Source organism: Acipenser ruthenus, chromosome 6 (assembly GCF_902713425.1).
Source record: "Acipenser ruthenus chromosome 6, fAciRut3.2 maternal haplotype, whole genome shotgun sequence".
NCBI lineage: Eukaryota > Metazoa > Chordata > Actinopteri > Acipenseriformes > Acipenseridae > Acipenser > Acipenser ruthenus.
The window spans coordinates 48,031,137-48,058,963 of record NC_081194.1 but is presented as its reverse complement, the minus strand read 5'-3'; the positions used below and the strand labels follow the sequence as shown (position 1 = coordinate 48,058,963).

Below are 27,827 nucleotides of genomic sequence, written 5' to 3'. Positions count from 1 at the left end.
CAGACTACAAGGGTCGCTGGTGCGCACAATTCTGCTGCCAACCTAGAAAATGTAAGATAAATGAATCCATGAAACACTTGCTGGAACATTGCATTTGCATCTCAGGCTGCTACTGGGAAATCAAAGGTGTAAATGATCTGAACAGCATTCAGTTTACAACAGCACACATGCCAGAATGGCAAATGTCCCAGAAGACAACTGTGGTGATCATGCTGCACAGTTAAAAGCCACTGATGAGTGGCAGGGGAAGACCATGGCAGCAGAGGATTGTGCCATCTGGGTCATTCCTGCTCAAGTAGCCAACATTCTGGTGGTGATATGGTGGCTCCATCACCACAGAAGCCAGAAACTTTTAAACGTTACTGTACATTTCAGATCTGCAGGGCATGTAAGGCAATATAGGGAAGTTCATATGTACTGTGCCTTGGTGTTGCCAATACAACAAAAATTTACAAAGCATTTTAAACAAATTAAAAAACACAGAACCATTTCAGGTGAGCTTATTTGTACAATTATAAAGCTTGTTGTCTTTGAGTATGACCAAGTAAAAACTTCATTTCTGAAGCTGCTATATGTGAGATGATATTTACATATTTTAATTAGTACACCTAAATGCAAATGATGCATAAATAAGATGATGCATTGCATCTTAGGTAAATGAATGCTGCTGCCCTGTTTTCTTCTGTTTTCTTTTAATGTTCCTGTCAAACACTTTCATTGCATTTTCAGTCCTGGTAGACACCAGTCTCACAAAGCTTGTTCTAACCCTGAATAAAGGAGGCGATACCACACAGTATCTATCTCTCCAATTGAGACATAGCCAGTTCTTAAATGTAGTGCTGCTGCTGTGGAGCTTGGTTGCTCTGGTTTTGAATGAAAAACAAGAGGAACTGAGAGCACTTGTGTTTGTAATTGTTTCCCAACAGACAAAGTGAAATGTTTATTCTGGAAAGGGCACTAAGCAGAGATAAGACTTGTAATAAAATAAATGTTATGCAAGTAAAACATTCAAAAGCACTCTGCATTGCAGAAGCAGGCAAGCAGTCACTGACCGATTGCCTTTGACCTCTTCTCTTCACAGTGACAGTTTCAAAATTGTATGTGAAGCAAAAATCTGGAACTGGATCAGGTTGAGTGTGACTGTGGCTGAGTGTGACTAACACACATTAGATTTATTTTTTATTATTAACATTTATTAATTACCAGGTTTAGATGTGTTACACTAGGACAGCGTTGGAGCTATGACACAGGCCCGGTTTTTGGGATGGAACCGCATAACAGTCTCGCATTTTGATTGGTCCATGTCTGTCACATGAATATGTCGTCACACGAGTGGAAAAGCTTGCAGGCATTTTTAACATTGTAATCAGAGAGATAGAGAGTGATCTGCTTTCCACAACCTTACCATTAAAATATAATGTGGTATTACGCTGTACTGATATAACAAACTATGGGTAATTACTTTATATGAATTATCATGTTATGCACGAATGTAAGAATTGGCTTTCTGTGGTGGTGTACTTTTTTCTTTCAAGTAGCATATATCTGTAATCGTTTTTGCGATATATTTTAATATAAAATGTATACACTATTAAAGTTTTGTTAGAGGATACATTAGTTTATCGCTAATGTAATCACAGTTGTACATATAGACTGCCAATGTTTTCATTTACGTCCCAAATTCTGGGCCGCTTTGGTTTTTAGATAACGTCCCAAATTCTGGGCCGCTTTGGTTTTTAGGTAACGTCCCAAATTTTGGGGCGCCTTGGTTTTTAGATAACGTCCCAAATTCTGTGACCCTTTGGTTTTTAGATAACGTCCCAAAAAGTTAATGTATTTTTTACTCTCCCCAGAAATCTTTTTTTTTTTTTTTTTTTATGAAAAAACAAATAAAATGTAAATGTTAAAAAAAAAACGTATTTCTTATTACGTGAAGAAACTACACTGCACTGAAATAGATACATGAAAATTAATTAAAGGCTAATATTAAAACACATTTTTGGGAAGGAACATGGTATTCCGAAAAAAGGACATCTCATTTTCTTATGTAACGTCCATCAATATATTGTAGTGTTTCAGGTTCTTTTTGGACAGAAATGAGACTGCAACTGTGAGTAGATGAAGGCCGTTTATTTTGACAATAATTAAATAATCACAAAATAAAATCATAAAGTGAGGGAAAGGAGACTGGGAGTCGAAAGTGAAAATAAATGACTGTAGTAATTTTTCTTTTACCCTACCCTTCCCAGTCTTTTCCCGCCCCTCTTTTGCGCAAAACCTGAACTCCAATTCCCCTCCACACACGTGTACCACCTTGCAACCCCGGCACGCACACACCACCATGCAATCCCTGCACGCATACACCCACCATGCAACCCCTGCACGCACACACCACCATAAGACCCCTGCACACACACACCACCATGCAATCCCTACATGCACACACCACCATGCAACCCCTACATGCACACACCAATATGCAACCCCTGCATGCACACACCAGTATGCAACCCCTGCACGCACACACCACCATGCAAACCCTGCACGCACACACCACCATGCAACCCCTGCACGCACACACCACCATGCAACCCCTACATGCACACACCACCATGCAACCCCTACATGCACACACCACCATGCAACCCCTGCACGCACACACCACCATGCAACCGCTACATGCACACACCACCATGCAATCCCTGCATGCAGACACCACCATGTAACCCCTGCATGCATACACCCACCATAGCAATTCTTTGCAAAATATATTTTCGGGTATTCAGCCCCATTCATGTCTATGACAGTGTTAAAAAACACATTTTCAGTCATATCTCTCGAACCAGAGCACCTATAACCACCGTTCGAAGGGTTCTAGACCTGCCTGAATGTAATATGCCCAGTTTTGTACCAATTCTTTGCAAAAAAATATTTTCAGGACGTTCAGGGTGTTCAGCCTCATTCATGTCTATAGCAGGGTTGAAAAACACATTTCAGGCATATCTCTCGAACCTGAGCACGTAGAACCACCATTCAAAGTGATATAGACTCAGGGGAGCACCCCAAACCACCCCCTAAAACGGTGTGGTGGTTCACCCAAAAACTCATGTCATGACGAAAAAAATCACTTTGCAAAGCCGTCCTGGCATCTGAACCATGAAAATGGTGACTCCTTGTGTGGGGCCCCATGGGGCCCCGCCGCAAAAAAAAAAAAATCAAGTTCCTAACCCTCACAGAACCCGAGATACGCCCTGTCAAAAATGTCCAAAAACTATCCTTTTCGAGGTCATATCTCCATGACCCTGGGGCCTAGAAACCGGGTTGAACTTCCTAGGGTCATGTATGGGGGCTCTCTTTCACAGGGAGCCACCCGTTTTCAAATGGTACATTTTCAACAAATTTACACATTTTCAGCATGATGGCATGTCAAGGTTGCATTTCCAATAGCTTTTGAGCTCCAGGTAGGCAAAAAAAGTCTAAACTGGTGTCCTTTCTAGCTGGGGACACTTCGCTTGGAGGGATCGACAGGGGCCCCGAGGTGGACCTCGGTACTGATTTTCAAGTCTCGGGGACCCCCGGAACCCGAGATATAGCACCCTGAAAAATGGGAAATCCCATTATAAAACCCCTTTGGGGCAACGCCCACCATCTGGTGGTGGGGTGGCGTACGAACCCCGTGGCTGATGTCTTTCTTTAGCTAAGACTCTTGTGTACGCAAAGAGTGCCCTTCTGAGTTCATTGGCCCAGGGGTCGTGGAGATACGGATACGATAAGAGACCACCCCCTTCCCTATGGCAAATTCCATTATAAAAACACCATTGGGGTAACGCTTAGCCAATGGCGGTCGTGAGTCGTATGAACTCGAAGGAACCCATTTTCTTTAGCTAAGACTGTTGTGCATCTAAAGAGAGTACTAGCGAGTTTGTTGGCCCAGGATTTGTGGACTCATGGGGTACGACAGGAGGACCCCCCCCCCCCCCCCCGACCGCGATTTCCTATAACAAAATACGTACAAAAAATTTCCATTATATATAAGACCTGAAATGTGCACATTTTGTAGTGTATTTATGCAACAGAAGCACCAATTTAAGTCCATTCCAAGTGTTTTGTGATCACAGTATCAGCTTGAGTGTATAGGAGCATAGTTTTGCACCAAAAGCGAGCAGAGGCGAAAAAAAGCACTATATACCCTATTCTTTAAAATATCACTTTGCAGTGCAAATTTGAGGAACACAACCACTTAGCAACTTGCAAATTGGTACTGCAATTTAAAGGCCTGTAGTGTCAGACTGGTAGTCCCTAACTGATTCAAGTGTTTTTGGAATGATTCCTGCAAAGACTGATTTATAAGAAAAAAGAGAGATTGACAAACAGCATTTTGCTTTATATGCAGAAACGGGCAACTACAAGAGGGTGTCAAACAAGCTGTGAATGTCCCAGGAGGCTACAGAGTACCTCTGGGTATGAACCCAGATGCTCACAGTACCTGTTCTTATATGTCCGAAACCACTGTATCGCTGTATAACTGTATACCCTATAAATATCAATTTTATTGTGTATTTGAGGAACACAACCAATTACAAACTTCATTTGAATTGCTGTGCTATCAGAATATCAGTGTATAACTCTGCTGGGTATTGCAGTGTATGCTGGGTATCAAAAGGCCTTCACTTTTACAAAAGGCTGTCAGAATTTTAAAAAGGCCGTCAAAGTTACAAAAAAATAGGTGTGCTCCTAACCCAATACTTGTCTTTTTAATTCTGTGCATCCAAATACTTGTAGTTAAAAGTTTTAAGAATTAAGCCTACTGTTTGTTGTTCTGTCCTAAACCATCAGTTTGTCACCCAAATTTATTAAATAAACGGGGGGGTTATCAGATTATTCTCCATTTTACTGTAACTGAGGTACCATTCAGTTGAGCGAAAATTGTAAAGGGGTACTCGAGCTGAAACCTCCAGATAGAAAGGGTACAGTTTCAAAAAAAGGTTGAAAACCCCTGACCTACAGTATAAACTATCAGGAATAGATAAGGGAAATGTTGACTAATACAATACAATAGGATTTATTTGAAGTTGTTGAAGGGCACTGGTCTCTTAAACCCAGAAGTTCAAACCAAAGCAGCCCAGAATTTGGGACGTTATCTGCAAACCAAATCGGCCCAGAATTTGGGACGTTATCTAAAAACCAAAGGGTCACAGAATTTGGGACGTTATCTAAAAACCAAGGCGGCCCAAAATTTGGGACGTTACCTAAAAACCAAAGCGGCCCAGAATTTGGGACGTTATCTAAAAACCAAAGCGGCCCAGAATTTGGGACGTAAATGAAAACAGGGGCAGTCTATATGTACAACTGTGATTACATTAGCGACAAACTAATGTATCCTCTAACAAAACTTTAATAGTGTATACATTTTATATTAAAATATATCGCAAAAACGATTATAGATATATGCTACTTGAAAGAAAAAAGTACACCACCACAGAAAGCCAATTCTTACATTCGTGCATAACATGATAATTCATATAAAGTAATTACCCATAGTTTGTTATATCAGTACAGCGTAATACCACATTATATTTTAATGATAAGGTTGTGGAAAGCATATCACTCTCTCTCTCTCTATGATCACAATGTTAAAATACGTGTGACGACGTATTCATGTGACAGACATGGACCAATCAAAACGCGAGACTGTTATGCGGTTCCATCCCAAAAACCGGGCCGGTGTCATACCTCCAGCGTTGTGCCACATTGTTACCTATTAGTTGATTTCTTGTTCAAGAAAGAACTTTACAAGTACCTGTAGATAAATTCATTTGAAAATCGAGGACTTGTTTATTTTAATTGCTAGTTTGTGTCTTCCAAATGTAGGTCGACGTTAAAATATGCTAAACAAATAAAAAATATTGCATTGATATGACAAGCCGTGATACAAAATTAGTCCACAATGTCAATTAGTACGTAATTAGGAATTTGATCCATTCTGATCAAGAAATACGAATAAAGGAAACGGTATGCTATTTTATATCTTCGTCAGGCAATATCATGTGGAATTCGTGTATACTGCAACATTTATTACATATGTTGGTATTCAGTATTTTAAAAGTACAGCTGAACTAAACTAATGGCATAATGAACAATTTACTCTTTTTTGCTTTCAAATTAAACGAGTACTATCCAGGCGGAAATATTTAAAAAGTATATTTTAAATAAGAGTTGTTAGAGTAAAAATGAAATACACCACCTTTGTTCTGATCTCTAAAATCTAATTTGGCAGCTTTTTTTTATTTTTATATCGCTTGATATAATTTAATAGAAGTTCATCAAGATAGGATTTCGGCAATGTAGAACTCTGGATAAATTTGGAATCTGAGAATTGTGAGAAGTAACAGATTAAGTTTTACGGCCCATTATAATGTTTTTTTTGTTTGTTTGTTTGTTTGTTTTTCCACCAGCATATGACTATAGCGTAGTAATTAATCTCGACATACAAGAGGTTATTATTATTTTTTCCTAATATTAACCCATGGTACTCTGATTAAGGTTTGATATTTATATAGATACTCAATGTTAATCATAATAATAATAAGGCAGCCGTTGTACACAAGAAAAACTTTAATAAGCATAACTGTACAGAAGTTTTATATTTACAATAACTTGTTCGGTTTATCACTGAATAAAACCTTAACGCTATAAAAAAAAAAAAAAAAAAAACTTGCGACGCCATGTTGCAGGTTTGTTTACAACCAGGTTTGTGGTTGTTAAGCGCGTTGCTAAGCAAAGGACGCATTGACTTTCCTAGCGTATTACGTTAGTCCACAAAATTGATGATTGGTCAGTAGTATGTCTTTGTGTCTTTGCACACTGCATGCCTTCTGAACGGTGTTTTCTTTATGTAGAACGGGTCATGAAGGAATGGTTGACATTATTTAAAATATATTGCCAAAACCCAGGTTTATCGGTTTAAAAAACATAAACACATTTTCTAAATTATTATTATTTATTTCTTAGCAGACGCCCTTATCCAGGGCGACTTACAATTGTTACAACATATCACATTATACATTATTTCACATTATACAGATATCACATTATTTTTACATACAATTACCCATTTATACAGTTGGGGTTTTACTGGAGCAATCTAGGTAAAGTACCTTGCTCAAGGGTACAACAGCAGTGTCCCCCACTGGGGATTGAACCCACAACCCTCCGGTCAAGAGTCCAGAGCCCTAACCACTACTCCACACTGCTGCCCTAAATAGGTCCTTGGGGGTATTTTTCAGTTATCTGTTAAAACCGAAAACTTCAAGCCCTAATTATGTTTTCTATCCTACTGTATATGTATATTGATGTATTTCTTTTTTTAATTATTCACAGGCTGTTTCCTCTTTTTATCTCTTAACAGGTTACAGGAAGATTAGCAGTTTGTAACATGGATGGACATACTGAAGGCAAAAGACTTGCTGGCTTTATTTAATTCCTTTAAACCCAAAGGAGGGGTTGTGCTTTCTGTTAAGGTAAGGAATTGCCTTTTCGGAAAGTATGGAGATTCTAAAATCTTGTCAGACATCAGTAATTTGTGTTATCTTGGATCCAGAAGCCTGTGAACAGAGCATCTACTATGAGCCCTCTATTTCAGATAAATGCTGTCTTGCACATCATGACTAAAACGAATTTACAGTGATGTGGCTTTTGTATATTGCTGAATATGTGTCTGGGATTTGTGATCACAGGGCACTGTGTGATGAGAATCACAAAAGTTGAACTTGACAAGTCAGGCTATACGAGATCGATGGATTTTTGAATTATTTTGACTTAAGTCTGAAACAAATGTAGTAAATTGTCAAAAAAATGGGGTCTTACATTTGTAGTTGATCAGATTCTTCCAGAGGCCTCCGTTTTGCAAATAAATTTAAACTTTGGACATTTAAAAAAAGAAAAGTGTCTATTTGTTTATAAAAATATAGGCTATATATTAAATTGGGTTCCTCCACACTGGGTATAATTTAACTTAAGTATTTCCCTATATATTTTTTTCTTTCTTCTTGGACAAAAAGCAATACCTTTAAATGTCCCTACATATATAAATTCAGAAGAAATGGTTTTACAGGTTGCTGACTGCTTCAAATATATTGGGTGTCTGAGTCGAAGTCCTACTTTAAAATACATGGGATTTCAGATGTTACATGGACAGCGCTGTGTTACAAATCAGCCCAAAAGAATTACTTTTACTTAAGACTTTTCGGTCAAACGTCTTTTGCAAAATAGTTTAATCGATTGTGCCTTTTAATATATATATTTTTATTCAGTGCATGAGACATGGGTAAGGGGGGACAAAAAAGCGCTTTTATTTCTGGAACATTGACTGTTCTCTAGAGATCCTGTGTGCTCAGGGCTTCAAGAGTTACTAATCCAGCTCTAATTTAGGCATGTTCCGAGGATGTATTATTTTATGGAAAAATGCTTTGCGCCAAGTTGCTTTCTCATTATACAGTATATTGCATCTCCTTTAGATTTCTCCTTTGGAGTTTGGAGAGGAAAGAATGCGGGCTGAACAGCTTCAGGGACCCTTGGAGCTGGTGACCCTTCCTGAAGACCCTGACAAAGATACAAAAGAGAGGTAAGGTAAAGACAAACATGTATTTGTGCATGGGTGTGTGGGCGTGTCTATATATATATATATATATATATATATATATATATATATATATATATATATATATATTTACAACAGGGAACTATTTGTAATATTTGAAGTAAAAAAAAAAAAAGTTTGTTTGTAAGACCTGACAGAGGCATTTGTTTGTGCAAATATCCCTCTTGAAAAATTGGACAACCAAAAGTTATGTAAATTCTTCAGACTGAGTGTAGCAAATGGTGGAGTGATTCCTTCATCAGTCCAGCTGAGATGAATACTTACCTAAAGTTGTCGAGTATCACAAGCAGGAGATTATGGAATTGGTAAAACAGTCTGGTTGCTTCAGTGGTCACTGACGAGTCGACTTATGACCAAGATCAGTATGGGTTACACATTGTATTTGTTTTGCAAGAACTAAATGTTATAGTAGCTCTTCTGCTACAGACAACAGCAACACAACAACAAATTAAACCCACCAGTTTCAACAGAAATTCAGGATCGCTGCAAGCCCATGATCAAGCTAAATAGGATAATATAAGACTTATTTATTTATTTATTTATTTATTTATTTATTTATTTATTTGTTTTTAAAAAGAGTAGCAGTAGGCTGCGTTGCGGCTTTTTTGTTTGTTTGTGTATTATGTAAAGCCTACCAATTTTTCTTATTAGTTTGCAGTTTTTGGATATGATGACAGTTTTTTTTATGTTCTCTTCACAATGAGCAATTCATTTCCTATAAGTGCTTACTGTAGCTACATATTTATAATTTTATTTAAAAAAAATAATTTATTTCTGTCCACAATTGCATTTAAAAATAGATATCCTATATTTGTATTTTCTGATCTTTTATGCTGATCAAGCCTGAACCGCATGTTTTATTGTGTTTGGTTGTATTTGTAATTTCTAAATTATTGCCACTAGTAAATTTTGGATACGGTCTCAATGGGTACATTTCCTGGTTAAATAAAAGAGACACCACGCGGAACCGTTGTACCCTGGTCTCTCTCGTTCATATTACATCATAAGAATGTTACCGGTTCCCACTAAACAAATGGCTATGTGTGCAGGTGGACACTCGCAGTTAAAACATAAACGAAATACTACTCGTCAGACGTCAACAAAAACTAGAAAAAGCACTGCAGCAACTAAGCATCTTCTCTCAGAAAACAGGGAGTACGGAGACCTGTTGGACAACTTAAAAAAAAAAACTGAGCCCAAACAAGCCAGCATTCTGCCGTTCGTCCGTGGTAAAGCAGAAACACAAGTAACTGAGGTAGTTTGTAAATCGTTTCCAGTGCTTAAACATTGAAAAGGCTAGTGTTTTGATTTGTATTTATTTTTAAGTTAGGATTGCCTGCTTCTTCTATTGTGTTTGTTTCAACAAGTTATTTACAGTTTTCAAAACGTTTACGTGAATACATCTTTTTTGTATAACTAACTATTGTGACAGATTAGGGGGAGGAGAGGTAGTGGGGACACTACATTTCCCAGAATGCCACGGGAGCAAGCCAGGAGGAGCTACAACTGGCTCTAAGGGGTTTGCTTTACGTATTTGGACCAATGCCAAAGATATATAATATACGGTTATGGAACCAGAAGTGGGTGTGTATGTGTTGAAGTGTACATATATATCCATCTACAGCACCGGTGGACCATGATGATGGATGTCTCTTGTGTCCTTTTTTTATTTTCATTATAAACTACATCACTTCTGTGGACGTGTTCCAGACATGACTGCTGCATTTTACCACATTTTATTAGACATGCTAATGCCGAGTGGATAACTCAGTAATTCTAGCAAAATAGTAAAACAATGTTGATCGTTTGTATCTACATAGTTTTTGAAATATGATGCTGTAACGGGGGAGGTCTGTGCTGACTGTCTGGTGCATGTGTGGTTCTGCAGGAAGAGGGCAGCAGCCTCGTAAGATCCACCTGTCAGTCATGGCGATGACACAGAGAGTTGGGGAAAAGGGTGTGTTGGCTTTCCCTCCCTCCGAGTGGCTGAGAGGCAGGCCTTGGGGGATTGCTCGGCCCATAAGTACTGCGCTTGGCTAAGCATTCGGGTGGCCGGAGAGGGGATACCCCGTTGTGCTGGCGGAAGACGCCAGTGTAAACAAAGACCAGACAGGAACGCCAGCGGTTGAAGAGAGAACAAAACAGGCAACCACGGATGAGGAAGACAGCCCATCTTAAACAAATAAACCAAGAATTAAAATAAATAATTACGTACCCGAGGGGATGTGTGTAGTTATACGGGGAACTCTGGCCACCCCAGTGTATAGAGAATAGCTGAGAGTAGGACGGAGACCCGCACTGACCGGCTTAGTGGTAGTGGGGGCACTGCGTAAGCAGCACCTTTATTTTGTAGTTTTATTACTGTGTTTTATTTTCTCTTTTTATTTCACCTTTGGTTTTCATTATTATTTCAGAGCACCTGTGTGTGCTGACGGATACAAGTGCAACCCCGGTTTACCATCGTTGGTATAAGGGGAGTTGCAGCACCAGCACCATCTGGCGACAAATAATACAAATAAAATTACTTAAATAAAACTGAGCACCAGTGCAGTGTTCCAAATAAAACCTTCTGTCTCCCATGTGTGAATTACCCACCACCCTTCCACAGATGCATAATTGTAAGGTAAGAAATGAAGTGTCTCTTAAAGTTGGTTCACACTAGACAACATAAATGACTTAACATAATGTAGCAGCCCTTTGTCAGTTTAAACAGGTTTTAATGGAGGTCTCAAAATGCCTCTTACTATGTTTTATCCATAAAAACCTCTTTAATTATCATCTAGTAATGAAACATGTATAATGCAATCTTCATTAACAGTAAAAATACAAAAAAAAAAAAAAAAACATGAAAGATAAATGTAAATAATTGTTTTTACAATTTAGAGCAAGGATTTAACATATTGTTCATTCACTAAAGTTAGAACTTTAAGTGATTCTATGTAAATGTTAAACTGCAGCTAGTGTGGTTTTTGTGAACATACCAGGTACATACATACCTGGTACGCCCAATAGCAAGGGGTTAAACGTTTCACTGAGTTATTTATTGGTGCCCTCACATTAAGTGGCACTCTGCAGCATCTGTGTACAGGATATATTGAAGTGCTCATTCACCTTGTATTACTGACTGACACGTTTTTTTATTTTTAGTTTTTACTGACTAGTAAAATTGGATGCACTGCTGCGTTTGTGAAAGTATTGTCATGTTGTTGGTCTAACATGACAACACTTATCAAGCTGATTGGTATGCATTCTGGGAGCTGTAGTTCAAACAGGAGTGTGTGTATAAGTGATTGCATTGTTTACAGGCTTCCCAGAACTACAGATCCCAATGTAGCCTGATGTCACTTACACACAGTTTTGCTGACCCAATCAGCAGACGGCTCATGTAATAAGCACACTCCTTCAGGGGTGGGATTCCTTGCTGAGAGGATTTCAAAAAGTCCTGGATGCTAGCCTGTTATATATATATATATATATATATATATATATATATATATTTTTTTTTTTATTATTATAACTCAGGAACCGTTTCATATTTTTTCACCAAACCTTCGGAAGGCCCTACCTCGGCACGGACAAAGTGTACCTTACTCAGTTTGGTGCAGAAATTCAGTACCATGCAGCCTGTACATGAGAGCAAAAAAGGCAAAAAAAAAAACATGTTAAGTATAGGGGAAAAAAGGGACCTAAAAACGGTTATCCAGCTCTCATTAACCACATAAGGTAGTGTCATGAAACACTCCATGCTTTCACAACATTGCAAGTCAATGGAACATGAACATTTGTGGGTAATTCCGACAAACCCCGCCAAAGTTATTGAAGTGCAGTTAGAGGTTTAACATTGAGCGCCCATTCATTGAGAATATGCATATTCCTTATCAATTTCTGTTGTAAAGATCAATTTCAGTGATTTGGCCAAAGGGCCTCACTGTGTCAGACTGACACTGGAAATAAAATGTGCCATAAATAGCATTTTTTTAAAGCTAGAGTGGTTCTTGTTTTATCAGTCAGACAGACAACTTCAAGCTTGGGTTTAACTTCTATTGAGCTTCATACAACAGTGAAGTGTTTCTGTAAATCTGATGTTTCCACAAGGGGGCAGTATTGTACCAGGAATTAGAAACCTGACATTTGAACTTCCAACTGTTCTTTTATTTTAGGATCTATAGAGAAAAAATGCATTGACGTTTTATTTTTCAAAATAAAGAACAAGCATTTTTTTTAAAAAGAAGACCCAATAAATAAAAACACTGTTGTGCATAATACAAAAAGTAACAATTTTATATTCAAATTCGAACACTTATGATTAGAAAAAAAGAAATAAAGGACTTGTTTTTAACAACTGAAAAGAATATGCGTGCGTCCGCTTCAGATGTCCCTTTAACATTGTAATAATAATAAAAAATACTATATTTCAACAGAAGTAATTTCTATCCGAACAATAGTTATTCATAACTGTTAACATTTTATGTCCAAAAAACAAATTTTTTTAATTAATCTCACAAATCCTGACTAATTTAACAGTCGTACTAAATACATCTTCTTTTTATATATTGCCATATAATCCAAACACAACATGCTTTGAAACAAAAGAAGGTAATCAGTAGATTTAATAGATTTTTAAATTCAATGTGAATACAATAGGCCTACGTCTGATTTGGCTTGTCCAAGGCCTAAAGAGAGACTTAAAGTTGTATCCTAGCAACGCGCTAATCTACCGTACTAGCACTAAAAGAAGCGCATCCTCTCACACTCAAGGTTTTAATGCTAACCGGCAACAGGAGACTTCAAACTGGGTTCTAATTTGATGCATCGATTAATCGACATGTAGTCGAAGCGATGCATCAGTTAATTGTTTCACCCCTGGTAGCTGGTCATCAATGGTCTGCTGTTTTAATTGATGTCAGTGGTGGCAGATCCAACAGTGCATATTAGTCTGTATAACTACAAAAAGGACTGTTTAGACTAATTAAATAGACAGACCCCATGATCTTTTGGCTGATATTTAAAATATATATTTTACAGTACAAAAAGTTACTGTTTTAACACTAGAACCGCCGGGTTTATGCTACTACCTAGACCAGCAGTAGTCATTTTGACGGGTACATTTTAAACAGCTTCACTATGAAAATGAAACACAGACTGTCAGATACAACTCAAAAGTTTTATTTATGAACATCATATCTAACATTTGCATAGCAGAAACACCGTATTTAAATGAAAAAACATAAAGGCTTTATTTTCGAAATTAGCGCATATAATGCATGACGTAAAAAATGAAAAACTATAATAAAATAAACATTTCAAAAGAAGATATTGTGTAAACAGGTATAAACTACTATATGTACATACAAAATTGTAAAAACAAAGTAATTATTTACAAAAATAACATGAAAGGCTTTTTTTTCACATTAGCCTACTGCATAGCATGACTTCAAAGAATGAAAACTATAATAAAATAAACATTTCAAAAGAAAATATTGTGTAACCAGCTGTTAACTGGTTATATATAGGCCTACATAGTTTTATTTTTATTGAATTTAGTTACCTGGCAATGTTTCTGCCAAAGCTCTGTGGCTAGCATCATAAGATATCTCTCCTACTGATATTTTCGCAGGTGCATTCATTGTACAAAATGAAGGAATTGATGGCTGCCATGTCCAGTACATTGTAAAATACAGCAACTGGCCACCGGTGATTGCTTTCACTGAGTATTAAGTTTTGCGCAGATGGTGGAAACTAACTTCTCGCTTTGTTTACTGTTCAACCAGGCAGTTTTTTTTTTTTCTTCAACTGTTTTGCTAATTACAGTGAAATAAAAAAATGTTATTGGTATCATTCATCCCTTTTCCTAAGCACGGTTACATCAGCCTAACACTTTCTCATCCAGTCTCTGACCAGCTGGGCGAGTTTCATCTTTGCACAGCTGGGGTAGGGTCCGCTGCCAACCAAAACTTGATCCCAATTTTGACAGGTTTGTTTGTCCAGAGAGGCCGTGCTTTTGTCGGAAACAGCTGCTTGTCCATGTAATGTTTTATGTTTAGCTTGAAACAGGCAATGCTGTTTTCAATGAAGTCGTTCCAAATTTCTGCTGCCAAGGTAAATATATCTGTAGTTGCTCTCAAATCAAAACACAAAAATATCAAGATTTCTCAAAAAATTCTTGTAATAGTAATATTATAAGACTGCAGACTATATATGCTCACGTAGACAGCCAGACGGCAGTTCTCCAAGGAATTGGTAGGATTACAATAGATATTTGGATAACACATATGTAGACTTCAAGAGCAATATTCTATTCAGATACATACTGCTGTAAACAGCGGAGGTAGAGATAACAAACTGGCTTGTATACGTATAAAAAATAGCATATTGTAAGTTATATTAACAATAAAAGCATGTATTGTATCAAGCCGTCAAAATGACTACTTTTGGCGGTTCTAGATAAAAGTGCTTCAACTTTTTTTTATTTTTGTGATTCTGACTTTCAGATGCCGTCAGGGTATTTAATACGTGTATTTAGGAAAAGTCAAGAACAGACAACCACGGATCTTTAACACACACAGAGTAATTTAAATTTTAAAAGTGAAAACCATCAAAATACCTACCGAGGCGGTTCTAGTGTTTAAAAAAAAAAAATAATAATTAACTATTTCTTTTTCAAAAATATATTAAGCAAGCAATGGTGCAGTGATAAATTGCACACTAAAGACAGCAGCTTTAAGCAGTGACGATGTTATAAATGTCAGCAGTCAAATAATTTGAATGATTTTGCAGCACTAGTACAGGAGGGTAGTACACAGATGCATAATGCAGTGGTGTGATAAGAGATCTCTGTTAAGTGCTTAATAGATGTCTAACTTCTGAACCTTTGAAATGTCTAGGAGAAAAACATTATACAGGTATTAGGTTTCTAAACATGTGGGGTCAGTTAAAGGGGGATTCCTGTCTCAAGTTTGCTGCTAAGGATGGTGAGCTAACCATTCCTTTACTGTTCAAGTGCAATGATTGTTATTCTCTCTGTCTTTTTACAAGTTTATTCCAGATGACGTTATGTTTGATGAGGAGCCAAAAGATGTTGCTACAGATGTTGACTTGACTTTGTATACCCCGGAATATTTTACCTCAACAGCAATGGCAACATCAAAGGTAGAGAGGACAGAATACTTGCAAACTTTAAACAGAAGTGATCTCTATATATAACGCTAGGAGTAGAACCATAACTCTTTGTACATGTCTGCACACTCTTTCGTCTGCTGTCTGATTGCTCTAAAATATTTGTTAAAGAGACTGAGAAGGGAGTAGTAACTAATGTACCTGTATATTTTCAAATAAGGACCACTAACTATGGATTCAATTTAGGACCTCTTTGAAGAAAATGTCAGTCTTTAGGATTGCAGGTAAATGCCTTACATGTTTTATTACTTCATGTACGGTCCGTTTAAATAAATGTGGTTAATATTAGCATAATGGATTTTACAAGCGCTTTAACTTTTCTAACTAATTCAACACTGCTGACTAAAGATTTCTAGGAAAAATAACTCCACTCGGCAGGTCAGTCTTGCGTATGCTACTATGAAATTTATTGTATGACTTATTTCCATAGAATATAACTATTTCCTTAGTTACAATAAGGGTTGGGTTTTGTTTATGAGGATGTGAAGTTACAAGTAGGTTGGGAAGACTTACTATAATGTACAAATATTGTGTTTCTATGAAAGGAGGAGCTGACGTGGGATGAGACAGATCATGAACATGTCACCGCACTGAGCAGAACCTTTAAGAAGGATGAGATTCTCGACATGGATTTTCAAGCGTATCTGGCTTTGTCTAGTGAGGAGGAAGCTGATGAGGATGCCAAGATGGACGATACAGAACAAGGAAAGGCCAGCAGACTGAAGAAAGCCCAGAAAGATGATGAAGAGCAGATGGCAAAGTACTGGGAACTTCTGAAGAGCATCCAGAAGAATGAAAAGAAGTGTGAGGACAAGCATATGGAGATGGAAATCAAATGGGTGTCAGGTAATTCCACCTTTATCACTTATGTTGTATTTTTTAAAAAGGTATAGTCGTGTTGGATATGCATAGCCTTACAACAGGATACTATGGAGGCCATTACATTTCCCGTATGTGTACTGGGCACTTGTTCCGTTCAGTACATCATCATCATAGTATTAATAATTATTCCATTATTCAGATGGAATTTATCAGGCTGACATGGGGTGCTGTCACATTTTTCGAAAAAAGATAGAGAAGTATGACTTCTGTTGTATTCATTTACAAAACATAACAAAGAATAGTGGCGTAACAGTTTGTTATAAATCAGGTACTGCTGAATGAGTGGCGTGTCGGTCAGTTTAGGTTCTACAGGAAAATGATCTCCATCTTAAAAAGTTAATAGAACTGGGCACTATAGAAGTAAGGTAACAATGTTTACATGTAGTTTCTCAGTGGGCCACTAGAGGACATCACTGGTCTGAATTTAAATCTCTTCTTTTGCCTAAAAGAACATTCACACTCTACCCTTGTTACAAGACACTCCTTGCATTGAAAGACATTAAGTTTATCACAAAACCGAAACCAATAGGATTTGTTTTATTAGGAATTTTTGAAGTATTGGTAAGTTAGTAAAGCAAAAAAGTCACATGTAATTTTTGTTGTCTTATTTTTAAAAGGGTTACCAACTAAATATAGTAATATACATTTACTTTTTAAATAGTTTTCTTAAATAAGATTTGTTTAATTCGCGTGGTATTCTTGGCAAGACAGCAGACAGAAACACACATAAAAATGACAACATTTAATACAGTTTATTGCATTACTCCTCAAAAACATGAATTCTCAACATATCCCATACTAATTGTATAATTTATTCCAAGTTATGTAGACATTTTAGGTATGGTTTAATAATTTACTCAAATATGATTCCATCTGGTCCTTGATTTACTTATAATAATAACCATCCAAATATAACACATAGCAAACAGTGATGTGTCCGTGAGGATCAATCCAATTCAAATATTGCATAAGGCTTGTAACCAGGAAGTTCATCTTTACAAAAAATTGACAGACAAATGACAATTTCAATACTATCGTACAGTACTACAAGGCAATACAGGTATGATGCAGACAATAAAAGTATGATGCATGGAGCTGACAGTACTAATGAGAAGAAAGCGGGGGTGGGAGTAAATAATAGTATTTTTTATATGTATGTAATCTGTGTGAAATCTTGATTGCACATCTGGTAAAGGCGCTCCGCTTGGGGTGCAGGATGTGCCCTATAGCCTGGAGGTCGCCGGTTCGAGTCCAGGCTATTCCACAGCCGACCAGGAGCTCCCAGGGGGCGGCGCTCAATTGGCCGAGCTCCGCCCGGGAGGGGCGGGGGAGGAGCTTAGGTCGGCCAGGGTGTCCTCAGCTCACCGCGCACCAGCAACCCCTGTAGACTGGCCGGGTGCCTACGGGCTTGCCTGTAATCTGACCAGAGCTGCGTTGTCCTCTGACGCTGTAGCTCAGGTTTGGCTGCATGGCGGGCCTGCAGAGTGAAAAGAAGCGGTCGAAGTTTCGGAGGACAGCGTGTGTTCGTCTTCGCTGCTCCCAAGTCAGCGCAGGGGTGGTAGCAGTGAGGTACAATTGCACATTTCAAATTGGGAGAAAAACAGGGTAAAATCAATTGGCGACTACTAAAAAAATAAATAAATAAATAAAAAGATTTAAGGTATATTTTAATTGGTGACAGCTCAGAGTGATATGAAGTGGTGAGCTGATAAAAGGACATTGTAGAGATGTGGATCTGAGTAATGGACGGTCTTCTGATCGCAGTTCCCTGGGGACACTGGTCCTGTCTCGACCTTTCTTCCTCCTATCTCCAGACTATTATTTCTCCCTACACTCCCTCTCGCCCCCTCCACTCCTCCGCCACTGCAGATTAGCTGTACCCAGCCCAGATCCCGCTCCTTTGTATTTTGATATTTTGTAACAATTGTAAGTTACACTGGATAAGGACATCTGCTATGAAATAAATAATAATAATAATTAAAAAAAAATCTGTCCCTTATCAATCTCTACACAGTGGTCAAGTTTGAAAATAAAGCAGTCTAATTTCTTTGATAATTTGAACACAAGGAAGCACTTTTCTTCATTTATACAGAGAAAAATAAGATTCTTTTTAACAGAAGATAACAGTGTTAACAGCTACGCTGGGGTCATTCAAGAAACAATTTCAAAACTTCCTGTGCATGCTAACGGTATGGTAGTAAGAGACAAGCATCAGTGAGCAGAAACTGCCTCTTCTCACTTAAAACATTTCTTACGACAGATAACACTGTGACCCCTATCAAGCATTTTTTTTTTTTTTTGCGATTTCTTAAAGCTCAATTTAGACAGCATTTTAGCAATAGACAGTTCATGTTATGGAAACTGTGGCATCTGGTTCCTGTAAAATTCCATGTTTCACGTCGCAAGCAGCGCTTAACAATTTCAAGACCAAGATTAATGATATAAAAAACTAAACAAAACAGGGGGTTTGATAGATGACGTGTGGCACATGGTTATAGCAGTGTACACTGGCAACACGAAGAGAATTAATCAAAACCTTGTAACTAAATTAAAAATATAATGCATTCTAGTATGTTTTGCGTCAAAATTCCTATGGTGTTTGTTTTGGCACAGCTCCCTATAACAACCCTCCATCTGTTTATTTTTGCACATAATGAAGAATTCAGAATGTGAATTTTGACACTAAACTGGTTCATTATGACAATTTTATAGCAAAGAATATTTAGAGGATTGGCAGGCAACATTAACTTAATTTAAAAAGTTTATCTGAAAGAATAATGGGCGCTTCGTTAGTATGGGGACTGGGAGTTGGGGGGAGGGGAGCTATAACCTGTCATACACTACAGGTGGAAATAGAGAAAGGATCAAAAGAGCAATGGGTAACCAATGAGATAAGAGAAAACCTTTCAAAAAGTCACCAAAGCCAAACGATTGATTTAAATATTGTGGAAAATGCTAAGTTCATTTTCTTATCCTGACACTGATTACAGCATTTGCCAAAACGTTTGACAACTTAATTTAATGGTTAAGCAGCCCCATAGGGAGCTTTATATGGGTTTGTCAAGCCACACCTACCACTACTAATATGGCATAAATCATTTAAGCTGGCAACTTCATATTTTCAGTGTTATAGAAACTTGGAAGGCAAAATCTAACAGCGACCTTCACTTTGACCTGTGACCTAAGATTGTTGCCATATTGGGGTCATGTGACTTTGGTTTCTGGATGATAAAGATACAATGCCTTGAGATATTCAAGTTGCATTGGGGTGTCATTTTCCTGCAGCCATAGTGCCAAAGCCTTGAATCTCAGAAGCCATTTTGAAGTAGTTGCTTCATATTTGCAGGGTTATAAAACCCTTCATCCTAAATGTGTTGCTGACCGTAAAATGGATCTCTGACCTAATATGGCTGCCATATTGAGGTTATGTGACTTTTTAAAGTTACAGTTGCATAGAGACAAAACATTATTTTCTTAATGTTTGATACACGTTTGTATTAATATATGCACAAAACAGAATAACTGAGGAGCCATTTCATTGCAAAGAAGATGCTTCAAAATTAGTTGAGCTCTCTTAAATTGCTTCAGCATTGCCTGTGTTTATTCTTCGGTCTGTGCCTTACAACTTAATCTTGATAACGTTTTTAATTGGAGACTGGGTTTTCTTGCGTGCTGCTGCAAAGAAAGGTTATGTTGAATTCAGCAGAACCCCCACCCCACTTCAAACCGTTATATTTCTAAAAATGTATTAATGTATTGCATATGACAAAGAGTTGCAATGTTATATTTAAGTATGGATAATTAGCATTTGATTTGTATTTTAAAATAGACAAGCATGAATGTCTTTAAATGAAATGTTTTTATCACCTTTGCTTCATCACCCAGTTTCTTTTGCACTATGCACCTAGCAGTCCCTTGTATTTCAGAGTAAGGGAATCTTGAGTCTATGCAATGGACACACTCACTGCCAGGGTTCTGAGTGTTTATTCCAGGTCTTAAAGAGAACAGCTGAACAACTGGTTAAGAAGAAACTAGAAGGGACGGATAATCTGACCCATTGGGAAATGTTTTTAGAAGAAAAAGAAAAAGAAAAAGCTCAAAAAGAAAGCAGATGTGAAAAAGGTAACCTACAAGAAGCTTCAGTATTTTAATCTTTGATTCGGACAAGGGTAAAGTAGTCTGGATATGACTGTTTACACAGAAACTGCATTCCATGCTAAAATCATCCACCGAAATCCAGACCTTGGGTGATGTTCATGGCTGCACTCTTCCAAACGACCTTGCACATACTTTCATCTGGCTGTGTCAGCCAAAATAAACAGACGTACGAAGCGTGTATGATTAAACAAAAATAAACTTCTTGTTGGTCCAACCTGACCCTTACCTTTGATCACTTGGATTGGTTACAGTCAAAGTGTTCTGGGAATGTATTTATTTCTTGCTAGGAAATAATTTGTTTTAGCAACAAATCTGGGATCTAGATACACTTTTTAATATTGCTGCTGAAACACAGTTTATACTTGTGTGTGGATGAGTTTACACTTAGTGACAGCTTATACTTGTAGGAATTAGCTATATTTAGATATACAGCTTGTAACAATCTTGATTGACTTCTATATATTGTTATTTAAAATAAAAGCTTCCTAATATATAAAAACACATCACAGTTGTGCTACAGATAGTATATACTTATTTTACTTTGTTGTTGTACTCCTTCCTACAAGTGGGTTGCTATTACAGCTTTTCATTCAAGAATTAACAGAAAACCTGTGTTTCTAAAGCATAATCTTTTTGCAATATCAACTTGACTTCTAACTGGGTTAAAAATCTAACAATCAGAGTTAATGGTGCAAAAGATTAATAAAAAGAAGCTCAGAAACAGAAAAGCTGATGTGTGGTCTCTCTACTGTAATGTATTATAAACTATAAAATCTTAGCCTAATTGAGTTTGATAATGTGGTTTTGTTTTCTAGGTCAGTGCTGAAGATGATCTCAGTGATGACGAACTTCCTCCAGATGTTGATCTAGATGACCCTTACTTTGCTGAAGAATTTGGAAAAACTGGTAAGCCAGGTCAATCACTGTCACAAATGAACTGGATGAACAGAAGCCTTATATTTAAAATCATAATCCAAACATTATTGAATAGGAACTGTATCAGGGCAGGAGCCCTGCACATGAAGAGTGGGTTGTGTATACATTGTAAATAGTATTGTGTAAATGTGTGTAATTGTTGTAATTGAATAATGCAGTACCTGTCGCTTTTGGGAGAGCCTGCCTGCTGTGTGTGATTGCCAGCTGTGGATAATCAGCAGGTAGGTGTGTTCCAGCACGGCGTCAGGTATAAAGAGGTCCTTTTTGTTTACCTCGGGGCTGCTGCAAAGCCAAGGACAATGGGCTGAACATCGTCCACGCTACCCGAGCATAGAGACCGAAATATGTTGCTGAAATACTCCAATCGCCATGATGGTGAACTGGGATCGGAGCCAAAAGAAGCTGCCAAAACCGCCGATGGCCGGAGTCAGGGTTTGTGTTGATACATAAAGATTAGTTCGGGAATGGTAGATCCCCATAAAGTATAGCGAGGTGAGCAAGCGGGACCTCCAGGCAGTAGGGAGTAGCGCACACCGTTTTTACGGCACCTTTTATTTTATAGTTTTTTGTATTGTGTTAAATCCTGCGCACCTGCGGGGCGTGTCAACTTCAACTTCTGTCTTGATCTCCTGCCTGTCACTCAGCAGCGAATGCACGCACCCACAAGCAATACCCCTGTTACAAGACCATTCAGATATTTATTTTAGTCTTAGACTTCACTTAAAGCTGCAGTGTCCCTTAGCCTTAAATATGGGTTGATATCGGTTTATTACGTCCATCCACAGTTTACCATTCTAAAGAGCCTTCTTTTTCAGAAAGTCCATGTTTACAAACCTTCTTGTTTGTTCTAACTATAGGGCCACAAGTCTCCCTTGTAACCTACTGTCATTTACTGGATTTGGAATTGTATATACTTTTATAGAGTCATGTTTGAAAAGAAATCAAAGAAAAATAACAAATCCACAGAGGACAAGAGAACTCCAGAGGAAGAAGTTGAAATAGAAAAGCAAAAGGTGCATTTTAATTGTTATTTAATGATTTCGTATACACCAGGTCAATTATATATGCATATTCATAGTGATTGCTGATGATGTAAGAGAAATAAATAACAACATGGTATTCATATTCATCAAAGGTTAAGTAAAAAGCACTATCCGATTAGTACCTAATCCATAAGAGTGTGGCAGGCTAAACTTGCTCCAGGGTTCAGTGGCTTGGCAACATCTACTGCTTGGGTTCACTGGATGAAAGGAGGTGATTGAGCAGGAATAGAGGAAGCACCTTCATCTTCTGTCCTCCTCTGCCAGTACATGAGTTGCAGGGATAAAGCAGCGCTCAACTTGGGCATTGCAAATTGGAGAGGAAAACGGTGTATAAAATAAAATCCTTTGTCAAGCTTTTGTGCAGAATGAGAATTTGTCATGCTATTGTCATGAAACAATTTTGATGAAATAAAATGCCATAAAGGCATGACATGGGTGTGACCTGTGAGGGGGAAATAGCTTTTGCTATGTTGCTCTGCTGATCCTCACTAAGATGCTTGTGCTATATAATTGTATGTGGTGTGGTTAATGTTTTTAAAATCCTAATTTATGCCTTTTAATTCCAGGCAGAAATGGCTTTACTGATGATGGATGATGAGGATGGCAATAAAAATCATTTGAACTATGACAAGATTGTAGAGCAGCAAAACCTGAGCAAAAAGAAGCAGCTGTTGAAGCAAGAGGAGCTTTTGGAAGAGGACGAGTTCCAGGTATGGATGGTGGGATTTTGTTTTTATATGTACAGTGGAACTCCCCAATAAAGCACCTGGGATACACCCAGTATATAACGTACCTAAGCCATGGAACCAGGATACAAACAAGTGATTTGTGATCAAAACATATCTTTTAACGCTTACTCTGCTGTTGCGTACTCCTCGGATATTACGTACTACTGTCGAATTCCTGATACGTATTGTAGCTGTTTATTACATACAAACAAACCACTCTGTCAAGAAGAACCCTTCCATAAATGTTATATTTGTTTTAAAATTCCATAATAAACCATAAATACCGAAACCTACAAGCTTAAAACTAGTGACTAATGTCAATCATGTTCCGATTGACAGATTAATTACCAAACGGGTCTGCAGAAAGCTTATTTTAACCTTATTTTTTAACATACACTTAGAGTAGGTTATGAGAATACTGTACCACATTGAATACGTTCATAACAAGTATCCATGGATTTCAACCCTACTAGTACAGTAAAGTGCATAGTTGCTGTTTAATGTGTAATGAGTGTCAGCAGTTCAGGCCGTTTAGGTATTTGAGCCAAATGAATTAAGTGCATTCTGGCTTTTCCACATACAGAATAGCAGCAAGTACCTAGTCCCTAATGATAGTTAGTCCCTAATGATAGTTAGTCTCTAACCAACGTGGGTGGTGCATCCTTTGTTGTAGGCTTTAAAGATTAAACCTATTCAGATGTGATGTGAGATAAAATCATTCAGTGATGCAATCATAGGGTGAAAGGAACTGCTAAGACAGTTGGTTTGGTTTAATTTCACATGTCCTTATAATTAAGTTATAATTATGTAACGTTTTTCTTTAATTTAGGCTGTGTGGTCCAGTGGTTAAAGAAAAGGGCTTGCAACCAGGAGGTCCCCAGTTCAAATCCCACCACGGCCACTGACTCATTGTGTGACCCTGAGCAAGTCACTTAACCTCCTTGTGCTCCGTCTTTCGGTTGAGACGTAATTGTAAGTGACTCTGCAGCTGATGCATAGTTCACACACCCTAGTCTCTGCAAGTCGCCTTAGATAAAGGCGTCTGCTAAATAAACAAAATAATAATAATAATAATAATAATAATTTAGGAAATTAGGGAACATTTTATCGTATGAAAAAGGCACCATGCATTCTAATGTAATAAGACATCTCTGATTTGCCTGCATTGAAGTTTTTCTCCAATGCAATTGATTCAGTGCATTCTATTGGTGCGTGCAACGTAAAACACATGATGGCTATTAGGAGAAACCCTGACTCTGATGTATTAAACCTTTAGTATACCATGTAGTTCTACTTGTTTAGTATACTTTATTTAATGTCAATATGAAACTGTCCATTTGCTCTAAATAAGTCGTATCTCAAGTAATTTTGTATTTTAAGTGCTGCCAGATGTTTAGCATTAGATGTTATCTGACTCAGTGAAGTGAAATGGAAAGTGGTTAATGGGGTAAAACAGACTAATAAAACATGTTCTGTGTTTAAAGCTAAAGAAGCATTTTCTTTATAGAGGAAAAGGTTAAAATACATATGTTCAAATTGAACTTTTGTTTGACATTCTATCAGTATTGAATAGAATGGCCTTAAAACATGTTTATTCACCTTGGTTGCCAGGATCTGCAGATTGTTTTAATCAAAAAGAATTGCCTGATGAAGAGAAATTTAGCATTTCAAATTGTAACACTTGCACTAGGGTGAGCCAAATTCAGTCTTGTATTGAAAGAGTAACCACTGGAAACCTGTGCTTCAAAATCCTTTAGAAGTAAAAAGGGGTATATTTAAAGATAACACCAGTTTGTCTCACATGTCCTTGTGTGCAGGTGGACGTGTCTGACCGCCGTTTCCAAGCCATATACACCTCCCACCCCTCGGACCCCTCGGACCCCAGGTTCAAGAAGACCAAGGCCACACAGAGTATTGTGGAAGAGAAGATGTGGCAGAGGGAGGAGCAGCAGCAAAGCCGTGAGGAGGCTATCAAGAGAAAGGAGAGGGAGCTGGGAGGGGAGAAGGAGCCAGTCAAGACAACCCAGGACCCAGGGCTCTCCATGCTAATCAAATCTATCCCCCACCCCCCGGAGTCCCCAGCGAAGACTGGTTGCCTCGCACAACCAGGATTCGAACTTGTGATCTCTGGTTGTATGACTCACCCTGCACGCCGCTGACTTGACTATTTATAACATTTTAATAACAATATATATTTGCCAACATGTAAATAATACATCCTATGCACAAACCATGTGCTTTAACTATATGATGACATTCATCCATGTAAAGGATCAGTACTGTTATGTTTTTTTTTTTTTTTTTATATATGTATTATCTGACTCAATCTTGTTTAGAAAATGTATATGAAATATCACATATAGTGTTTTTCATAGGTGAATAAATTACGCGGAATGTATTTTAAAAGAGGTCATACATAGTGTGCTTTTCTAACATTACAAACTAGGGATGTAATAGGTTAAGCGTATAATACAAATTGATCAGATGTGTCTGGCATTTTGTACTTTAAAAGTAAATATCCAACTGTAGTCCTCTGCCTGTAACTTTTTTTTTATTTGACGTCGGGTTAGGCATGATTAGCCGACCGAAAGCTCATCTATCAAACTAGTCTCAAGCTGTTGATTTCCGCAGCTGGCGTCAAAATAGAAAAGGGAGGAGTGTAAAGATGGAGCGGTCAGAACTAAGTTATGTATCGAAAACCTGCAAAATAAAAACATTTTGGTTTAAGAAACAGGTACGTTAATGTATTATTATTATTATTGCCACTTTTTACTTTACTTTGTAAAGTTGCTTTATAAATATCAAACAATTGACTGAAGAAAAGTGTTGGAAACTGGAGTAATGAAGGGGAATCGAGTGGCACTGCAGCAAATGAAGTGCCGACAACAACGATCCGATCAGCAGTAAAAAAAAAACTAAAAGAAACCTGATAAGCTTGTGCTAAATGGCTTGATTTGCATGCTTACCTGGCAGATATTTTTGATCGCTTCAATATTCTTAACACATCACTCCAAAGACCAGATATATTTTTCTCTCACTGACAAAATCAAAAGCTGGATCAAGAAGCTGTCTTTATGGTACAATCGTGTAAACTGGCAGTCTAAAGCATTTGTAATTTTATTTATTTATTTATTTATTTATTTATTTATTTATTTACTGTTGGCTGTAAAATATTGCTGTCATTTTTATTGCTACAACTAGGGGGTCACAGTGTAGCGAAGTTTGAGAACCTCTGCTCTGTGATAACTAAAGCATTGTAAAGGTCTTACTAATGCATTATAAAGTTTTAACATTACTTCCCTTGATTTAAATTCAACACTTTTCATTATATATCCAAGCATCTTTTTGGGCTTTTTTATAGCTTCCCCACATTGTCTAGATGAAGACATTTCTAAGTCAACATAAACTCCTAGGTCTTTTTCATAGATTCCTTCTTCAATTTCAGTATCTCCCATATGGTATTTATAATGCACATTTTTATTGCCTGCATGCAGTACCTTACACTTGTCTCTATTAAATGTCATTTGCCATGTGTCTGCCCAGTTCTGAATGCCTTTTGGATGACCTTTGCTGCTGCATCAGTGTTTGCCACTCCTCCTATTTTTGTGTTGTCTGCAAATTTAACAAGTTTGCTTACTATACCAGAACCTAAGTCATTAATGTAGATTAGGAAGAGCAGAGGACCTAATACTGATCCCTGTGGTACTCCACTGGTTACCTTGCTCCATTTTGAGGTTTCTCCTCTAATCAGTACTTTCTGTTTTCTACATGTTAACCATTCCCTAATCCATTTGCACTCATTTCCTTGAATCCCTACTGCGTTCATGAATCATTGATTGCTACGCTAAAACCATGGGATGGTAACGTGCGTTTTTTTTTTTTTTTTTTTTTTTTTTTTTTTTAAATGGTGTTTTATTTTATGTGAAACCACTGTCCCCTGTAGTGGATTGAGAATAACTATACTAGTTTCTAGATACTAGAAACTTAGAAAGGTGTACCAGTGCACATATCGTCAGTGTGATACAATCGTGATGCAATTAAAGAGGATTTGTGCTCTAATCTGCCTCTTTTTATGTTTGGGAAACAAATGTCAATGCATAACAAAGACTAAATATATGTGGAAAGGGTATTTATTTAAAGGGTATTTACTGTGACGGTTTAACTACGGTTAAACGGTTAACCGATAGAAATCAAATAGTTTAAACAGATTTTTTATTAAACGATATTTACATCCCTATTACAAAC

The 27,827-nt window shown here is 37.5% G+C and overlaps 1 pseudogene; it reads left to right on the top strand.

Moving 5' to 3' along the window:
* The first annotated feature begins 175 nt into the window (after positions 1 to 175).
* On the top strand, positions 176 to 27,608 carry LOC117411225 (ESF1 homolog; annotated as a pseudogene).
* Positions 27,609 to 27,827: the final 219 nt, after the last annotated feature.